The sequence below is a fragment of the Anolis carolinensis genome, chromosome 1 (genome assembly GCF_035594765.1).
Source record: "Anolis carolinensis isolate JA03-04 chromosome 1, rAnoCar3.1.pri, whole genome shotgun sequence".
Taxonomy (NCBI): Eukaryota; Metazoa; Chordata; class Lepidosauria; order Squamata; family Dactyloidae; genus Anolis; species Anolis carolinensis.
In genome coordinates, this window is record NC_085841.1 from 77,246,044 (window position 1) to 77,254,139 (window position 8,096).

Genomic DNA, 8,096 nt, shown 5'->3' on the forward strand with positions numbered 1-8,096 from the left:
TGTCTGGGAGATGCAGATAAGATAAATCTGCTTTTAAAGCCACATTTATATCAGTTCTCTATTATTTTGAGTATTATAGTTGTGATCAGGGCTCCCTCTAGTGTACAAGAAACGCACCAGATACAACTTCCCAAAGCAAATAGCCATTCCACATAATATTTGCTACTGTTCAATTCTACCTCCTAGGCATTGTGAGGTCAGTTTATTTCATTCTTCTACACAAAACCACAGAATTTCAAAGGTTTTCACCTGGCTGGGGTTCTGGAACAAAGGTGCAATGGCTGACTGGTTTTGCGCTGTTCCTTAGATCTATCTCTAGCTTTGAGCAACTCATATTGGTACCCAGTTTGAAAAGGAGCAGAAATACAGAGAAATATGAGGATCGGTGTTCATCCAGTCAGAGCTTAATTTAGGTTTCTAAAAGGTCAGTTCTGTAATGCGAACTATATTTTTTCATGCCTATGCCAATGTAAGACCATGATTTCACTTGTTACAGGAATCCTGGGATTTGTAGTTTGGTGAGGCACAAGAGCCCCCCGATCAGTCCCAAATATCTATAGAATGCAACCATGACAAAGTATCTAAATGCTATACAGTGCAACCCCCTTTACCGGTGGGGCTAGTGTCTATGGTTTTATCTTCCTGCATTGAACAAAATATTTCCTATAGGCAATTCTATGGAAAGCTTTCATTAGATGTTTCATTAGATGGTGGATCTTGAACATTCCTAGAGAAGATATATCCATAGCAGTTTTCTAGATCTTGCAGGGTGACACTATGGTAATTTCTGGCAGATGTTGTTGGTTTCAGTGAAATTCACTATTATCTACAATGCCTCTGCAGATGGACAGGCTGCTAACCTGTAACCATGTTCTTCGAGTGGTACTCTGTGAATTCACACTAGCAGGCTCCAATGGACACTCTTCTAAGTTGAATCTTTCAAATTTTGGGGGTAACCCCACCCCCTCCCCGCAGAGTACTTGTTCCCTGGTTCCTACGTTGCAAAGGCAACGAGAAAGCTTGGCGAAGAAAGGCTGGGCTTTCCCCCAAAATATTTGTTGGTAAGCCCCGATGCAGGCTCCATAGTTTGCCATTCTGCAAAGGAGAAGGGCGCTGGAGTAAAGCTTTCAATGGATGGTGTTAAACCACTTGCCCTCTAGGTCACTCTGCATGTTGGATTGCCGGCTGGAGGATTAGGCTGCTTTGACTACCATGGAATTGGGGTCTGGGTGGTGTTTCAGGCACTCGAGCGAGGCGTTGTCAGTTCGGTACACGCTTTGATCCTCTTCTAAGTTGGCGGTATCGATGACGGGGTCTTCCAGGAGACCTGCATCACATCCAGCAAGTACGGAAGAAAAGTCAGCAGCGTAGCTGGGAGGGGTCTCTGCTTGGACCCTCTTAAAAACAGGTTCGGTAACGGCTTTGGAAGTTTGTTTTGTTTCTAGGCCCAGAGCGTCAGCCATTTGGACCATCTGGTCAGAGAAAGATCGAATGTTGTCCATGGGCGAGGGCAGATAAACTTCATAGGCCTCAGGAGCCGGCAAGAGGTTGAGGCCTAAGGACAAGACCGAGTCCGAGTGTACAGATTCCAGAGGGTCATTCTGCTCATCATCCTTGGTCCTTTAAGGGGCTTGAAGAAGAAAGAATGGCAAAGTCTCTGGAGGAGGCAAGGCTACTGGGCGGGAAGAGGAGGTGGGCCTAAGGTCCTTCGAAGCCGATGCTTGTGCGGCTCTAGCCAGATGAGCTGTTTGTCTACCCCTTTCTGGAGTTATCACCGGCGGGAAAATTTCCTGGCAGGCCTGAGGTGGTTGAGGCCGGGGCTCTCGAACAGACACCCGGACCACTGTCTGTGTGGAGTGGTGGGGTGAATATTGGATTTCGCCCTCAAACAATTGTCGGATTGGGGATTGCGAGGGAAATCTAGGTGATTGGGTCAGCTGGATTGGTGAAGGTGGCTGAGGAGGAAGGGATGTCCTTCTTCGAGGAAGCTGAAGCAGAGGAGAGCTGAACCAGGCGCTTTTTAGGTGGGGGTTGTTTCGAAGGGGCCCTCATAGATTTTCCCGGTGTAGGAGGGATTGGGCAGGAAGTGCAGAATCCAACTGGGCCCGACGAGTTTCTTCATGGGCCCTCTTAAAAGTGATCTTCATTGTCGACGTCGAAGGAGGAGACGCCATGTGGGAGCAGACCGAGGCCACTGAGCTTGAAGTCAAGGAAGGGCGAACTTTGCCTGAATGGGTCAATACCGTAGCAGTGGTTACTGTGCAAGGAGGCTTCGAGGGTTTGGAGGTTTTGGAAGTCTTTGAGGCTCTCGAAGACATCGAGTTGGCTTTTTATGGAGCCAAGGTGGAAGTTGAGGGTTCAGGCATGAGAGACCTCTGGTAGAGGAGTGCCTTAAGCTGGGCCACTCTGTTTTTTCTGGCTTGGGCTATAAAAGCCAAGCAATGGCGGCAAGAGCCTACTACATGGCCTTCACCCAGGCACAAGAAGCACTTGGTGTGGCTGTCCGAGTCCAGGATTTTAGCAGCACACTCGGTGCATCTCTTGAAATGCATGGTCAACATCAGGAAGGTTCCAAAGCGAGCTTTGTGGCGGAAAAAAAGAACTGGGGAGTGAGCGCTCAGGGCTGCCTTTTATGCACTGCAGGGGTTACCGCCAAAATTTGAAATATTAAGCTTGGAAGAGTTTTTGTTGGAGCCTGCCCAGGCGCAGTTATCTCCACTAGTGTGCATTCACAGAGTACACAAAGAAAAAAAATGAAAGTTGTACTGTAATTTTTGGTGTGAAATAGGTGTTACCAGGGAAGAGTTCTATGATAGTCTTTCAAAGTAAATCTATTTTCTACAGAAATGAAGCAAGGGAGATGGCTGATTCGAATCACTGTCCATTTCTGCACAATGGAAGAGAAGTAATTTACCATAGAAGACAAATTGGAATTAAAGTTATGTACTGTTCTCATCTCTCAAGATGTCTATTATGTGATTAAAAATAACCTTTCCTATCGTTTCAAAAGTACTTTTTCTTCCATCTATTTGTTTTGAAAATAAACCTGCAAATACAAAACTAGAAAATAAAAATGTACCATGGACGAATGGTTTCCTTTGCCACCCTGCTGGACATGATTGTCTTTAACAATTAAAGCCTTTGTAACCTACATTATGGATGATATTTTCCCTCCTAAACAGGATGTTGGAACATCAAGGGGTAATATAAACAGGCACTTCTTTTGAACTCTTGGAAGGAATTTTCATAGAGGTAAAATTCAGACTCTTAAAACCAAAACGGCTGTCTATCAGAAAGGAGCTCATTTGTTGAAATGAATTTAAAAATCAGAGGGTTGCCTGAAGCAGAGTTCATTATAAACCCACAATGATCTAAGGTAGAAGTACGAAATAAGGTTTCCTTGCACACATATGCAAGATTGTTATGTGGCTATTGATTCAAGATAATGGGCATGATAATGGCTTTTCTAACCATGTGCCAACAAAGCACACAGGGAACTAGCCATTTCGAAACTGGAGGAAAGGGTTTGCTGCCCTTAATGGCACCTTAAAAGATGTTCTGGGGCTGAGAATGAACAAAGTACATAGTTTGGAAGCCCCCCCCCCCTCTTTGGAGTCACAAAGAATCCATGTTTTTGCTCCCAAATCCCCGCCATGAGCTCAGAAAGGCTCTTTAAACTAGCATATTTAGGGGGTATTATTATTATTTGCATCTCTCTTTTTCTTCTAAAAATTGTGAGTTTTTTTTTTTTTGGTAGGAGTTTCTGTAGGGAGAAAAATGTGGCTCCCCAAAATCTCTGAGAGAGGGGGATAATACAAGCTCTTAACATTTCATAATTGTCTGCTCCAGATATACCCACAGCCACAAATGGGAATTGTTCTAGTGCTCATTGTACTTTTCTGCACAAGTTTTACTCTCCCCATTTTCAGCTGCTGTCATCAAAATTGTGCACAGTATTTCAAAGGGTGGTCACACCACTGATTTGCATAAGAGACTTATGGTATGAACTGTGTTGTTTTGCTTCTTTACCTAGTTATGCCCCCATTGGGTTTACCTTCCTAATAACAGTAATATAGTACACCAACATTTCAGTTGAGGTCTCTGGTGCAACCCAATGATTCCTTTCCTGATCAGTTGTTCTAGGTCAGATCCCATCAATGTAAATGCAAAGCTAGCCTTTATTTATTTGCCCCAGTTTGTATCACATGACCCCTCCATGTATCCTTTTCTCACTTTGGTGAGTTCCTTTGGAAGGTCTTTAAAATATCATTTTAAGCTACATGGAGGCAAACATGCAGCATGAAAGGTGAGAAATTATAAAGTGTGTGATTCTGCGTTGCTGTGAGTTTTCTAGGCTGTATGGCCATGTTCCAGAAGCATTATCTCCTGAAGTTTCACCCAGATCTATGGCAGGCATCCTCAGAGGTTGTGAGGTATATTGGAAACTAGGCTAGTGAGGTTTATATATCTGTGGAATATCCAGGGTGGCAGAAGGAACTCTTGTCTGCTGGAATGTTGCAATTAATCACCTTGTTTAGCATTTAATGGCCTTGCAGCTTCAAAGCCTGCCTGATTCCTGCCTGGGAGAATTCTTTGTTGAGAGGTGTTGGCCGGCCCTGATTGTTTCAATTGTGTGATTCTCTAGGTTTTTTTTTTGCAATTTTAAAAAATATTTACATACAGTAGAGTCTTACTTATCCAACACTCGCTTATCCAACGTTCTGGATTATCCAACGCATTTTTGTAGTCAATGTTTTCAATATATCGTGATATTTTGGTGCTAAATTCATAAATACAGTAATTACTGCATAGCATTACTGCGTATTGAACTACTTTTTCTGCCAAATTTGTTGTCTAACATGATGTTTTGGTGCTTCATTTGTAAAATCATAACCTAATTTAATGTTTAATAGGCTTTTCCTTAATGCCTCCTTATTATCCAACATATTCGCTTATCCAACATTCTGCCGGCCCGTTTATGTTGGATAAGTGAGACTCTACTGTATATCTGAACAGCTTAACAGCAGCACTTGTTCTACTTTTGTACATATTATGCACTTTCAACATAGACTATGGTGAGGATGCAGTTAAAAACCAATTTTGCACCAATGATCTAATATGTTTTTTCATCTGTAAAAGAATGCCCAACAATATAGATAAATAAATCACTCTTCTGGCTATCTTCCTTCCCTGCAAGAAGTAAAGAAAATGATTAGTGTTAGATTTCCCAACCACATTTTACTAAATTATTTATTTCAATATAATTATATGTCAATCTACACTGAATATTTTTTATAAAAATGTACATTAATTGCTAACATGTAGCATTGATAAGAAACCTTTCAGGAGAAAATAATGAACATCCTTATAATTTGGGGAAACAAAGGACATTGGCTATTTTCCTTTGGCCCAAAAGAGTGTTGCTTTGGAAAAAGAGAGTAGGCTTGACAATTATTCCTTATTCTTCTGTGATAAGGAGGCATGAGGAATGCTGTTTGACACTGTGATATTTGTAAAGCAAAGTTAAGGTCAAAGTTGCTGAAAAGTTTCCAAATTCCACTGTAGTTTATCATAAAGAGGCTATTGCTGCTGAAGAGCTAATTGGTTCAAGCCTCTGTCTGGCCATCCGTGGATTCAATCATACTCCCACACATATGCACTCCTTTGCCAATACAAAAAAATAAATAAAAATGAATGTATTATTCAGGAGTTTTGTTCACACAAATTATCCTTTTAGCTGGAAAGAGTTTTCATGACTACAAGGGACAAAGCTTCAAAATCTTTAAAATTTGTAGCAAAAAAAATGTATACAGTTATGTTTCAGAACATGACTGAATCCCCACTTGGCCATGGGTAGCTTTGGGCAAGTCACATTCTCTGTCTCAAAAGAAGGCAAGGACAGACCTCCTTTGAACAAATTTTGAACAAAACATTATGAAAGTTTTGCTTAGAGGATTCCATGAGTTGGAAACGACTTGAAGGAGCAAAACAAAAAAGGGAACTATAGGATATTAGGGGTTAAATCTTTGCTCAGGCACTGGATGACTTTGGACAAGTCATGCTTTCTCAGCCTAAGAGGAAGATAACAACAAACCTTTTCTGAATAAATCTTGCAAATAAACCTTATGATAGGGACATCTTAAATCAGAATGGATGTATAGGCACATAACAACAAACTCCAAGGCAGCCAATCCTAAGATTTGAAGGGGGCTAGAAATGAAAAATAACGAAATTGGAAAAAGGATAGCATGGACTCAAATACTTAAATAAGGAAAAGTTTGTTTTCAGACATTTTCATAGGACTGACAAGTCTTGTGCCAGACTTACAGCCAAGTGCCATAACAGCTATATACACATATAGAAAATGGGAGCAGTCAGGGGAAGGATAAAAGCCAAACTAAGATGCATGGAACATACTGGAGCTTTCACAAAAATGGAAAACGACACACTATGGGTCAGTTCTATGGTGGCAACTGAAAAGGAAAACAAGGAAACATCATAATTTAAATTTATGTATTTATCGTGTCAGAAGCGAACCGAGGGTACAAGTTGTAATGTATTTGAAAGCACAAAGTTACAAAAAAACCTTGGCTTTATACTAAATGCCCTTTGACCAGTAGCTGGCCATTTGGAGTGCCTCTGGTGTTGCTATAAGAAGGCCCTCCATTGTGCATGTGGCAGGGCTCAGACTACATTGTAATAGGTCGTCTGTGGTTTGCTCTTCTCCACATTTGCATATCGTGGACTCCGCTTTATAGCCCCATTTCTTAAGATTGGCTCTGCATCTCATGGTGCCAGAGCACAGTCTGTTCAGCACCTTCCAAGTCACCTGGTCTTCTGTGTGCTCAGGAGGAAGTCTCTCATTCAGTATCAGCCATGGCTTGGAGTTCCAGGTTATATTCTGCCACTTTTGGACTTTCGCTTGCTGAGGTGTTCCTTGGAGTGTCTCTGTAGATCTTAGAAAACTATTTCTTGATTTAAGGTGTTGGCATGCTGGCTGATATCTGAACAGGGGATGGGCTGGATATGTCAATGCCTTGGTCCTTTCATTGCTGGCTGCTACTTCCCGGCGGATGTCAGGTGATGCAAAGCCGGCTAAGCAGTATAATTTTTCAGTGGTGTGGGGTGTAGACATCCTGTGATAATGCGGCATGTTTCATAAAGAGACACATCCATTGTTTTAAAGTGGTGAGATGTTTTCCACACTGGGCATGCATATTCAGCAGCAGAGTAGCAAAGCACAAGAGCAGATGTCTTCACTGTGTCTGGTTGTGATCCCCAGGCTGTGTCAGTCAGCTTTCGTGCGGTGTTATTTGTAGCACCCACTTTTTGCTTGATCACCAAACAGTGCTTCTTGTAAGTCAGAGAGCAGTTCAGGGTAACTCCCCAGTATTTTGGTGTGCTGCAGTGCTCCAGTGGGATTCTTTCCCAGGTAATCCTCAGAGCTCGTCTGTTCTTAAGGTGAAAAGCACATGTCTGCATTTTAGATGGATTAGGGATCAGCTGATTTTCCTTGTATTAGGCAGTAAGAGCACCTAAAGCTTCTGAGAGCTTCTGTTCAACCATTTTAAAGCTCCCTACTTAAGAAGTGATGGCACGATCGTCAGCATAGATGAAACTCTCTGTCCTTTCTGGCAGTGGCTGGTCATTTGTGTAAATGTTAAACATTTATGGAGCAAGCACATTCCCCTGAGGCAGGCTGTTCTGTTTTCGCCAACCAAAACTGACAACAGAATTTAAATTCTAGAGATTTAAATCATGAGGAACGATATTAAGGGGCCGTGCCATTAGGAAAGTTGAGAACCACTACTCTAGAGATTGTTAAACACAAGTAAATATTGTCACTGTGAATTTCAAAACTATTTGCTCCTTGAATGAGGACTTATATCTGAAACATTATTTAGGACTAGGTATAAGCAGAGAGCTGCAACATAAAATTATACCTTTAAAAAAAAATAACGTTCTTAATGCCCTTTGTATCTAAAATTCATTCTTCGACTACACTATGTCATCAGCCACTCAGTTTAAGGATGCCATTAAGACAAACTCAATTCCCTCTGACTGAAGAACACATACTCAAAAAGGACAATACACAA

The 8,096-nt window shown here is 41.7% G+C and overlaps 1 long non-coding RNA gene across 1 annotated transcript; it reads left to right on the forward strand.

Moving 5' to 3' along the window:
* The first annotated feature begins 234 nt into the window (after window positions 1-234).
* On the forward strand, window positions 235-2,963 carry LOC134298090 (uncharacterized). Its single transcript, XR_010005068.1, has 2 exons — window positions 235-424; window positions 2,845-2,963. It is a non-coding gene; the product is annotated as an uncharacterized LOC134298090 (long non-coding RNA).
* The last annotated feature ends 5,133 nt before the right edge of the window (window positions 2,964-8,096 follow it).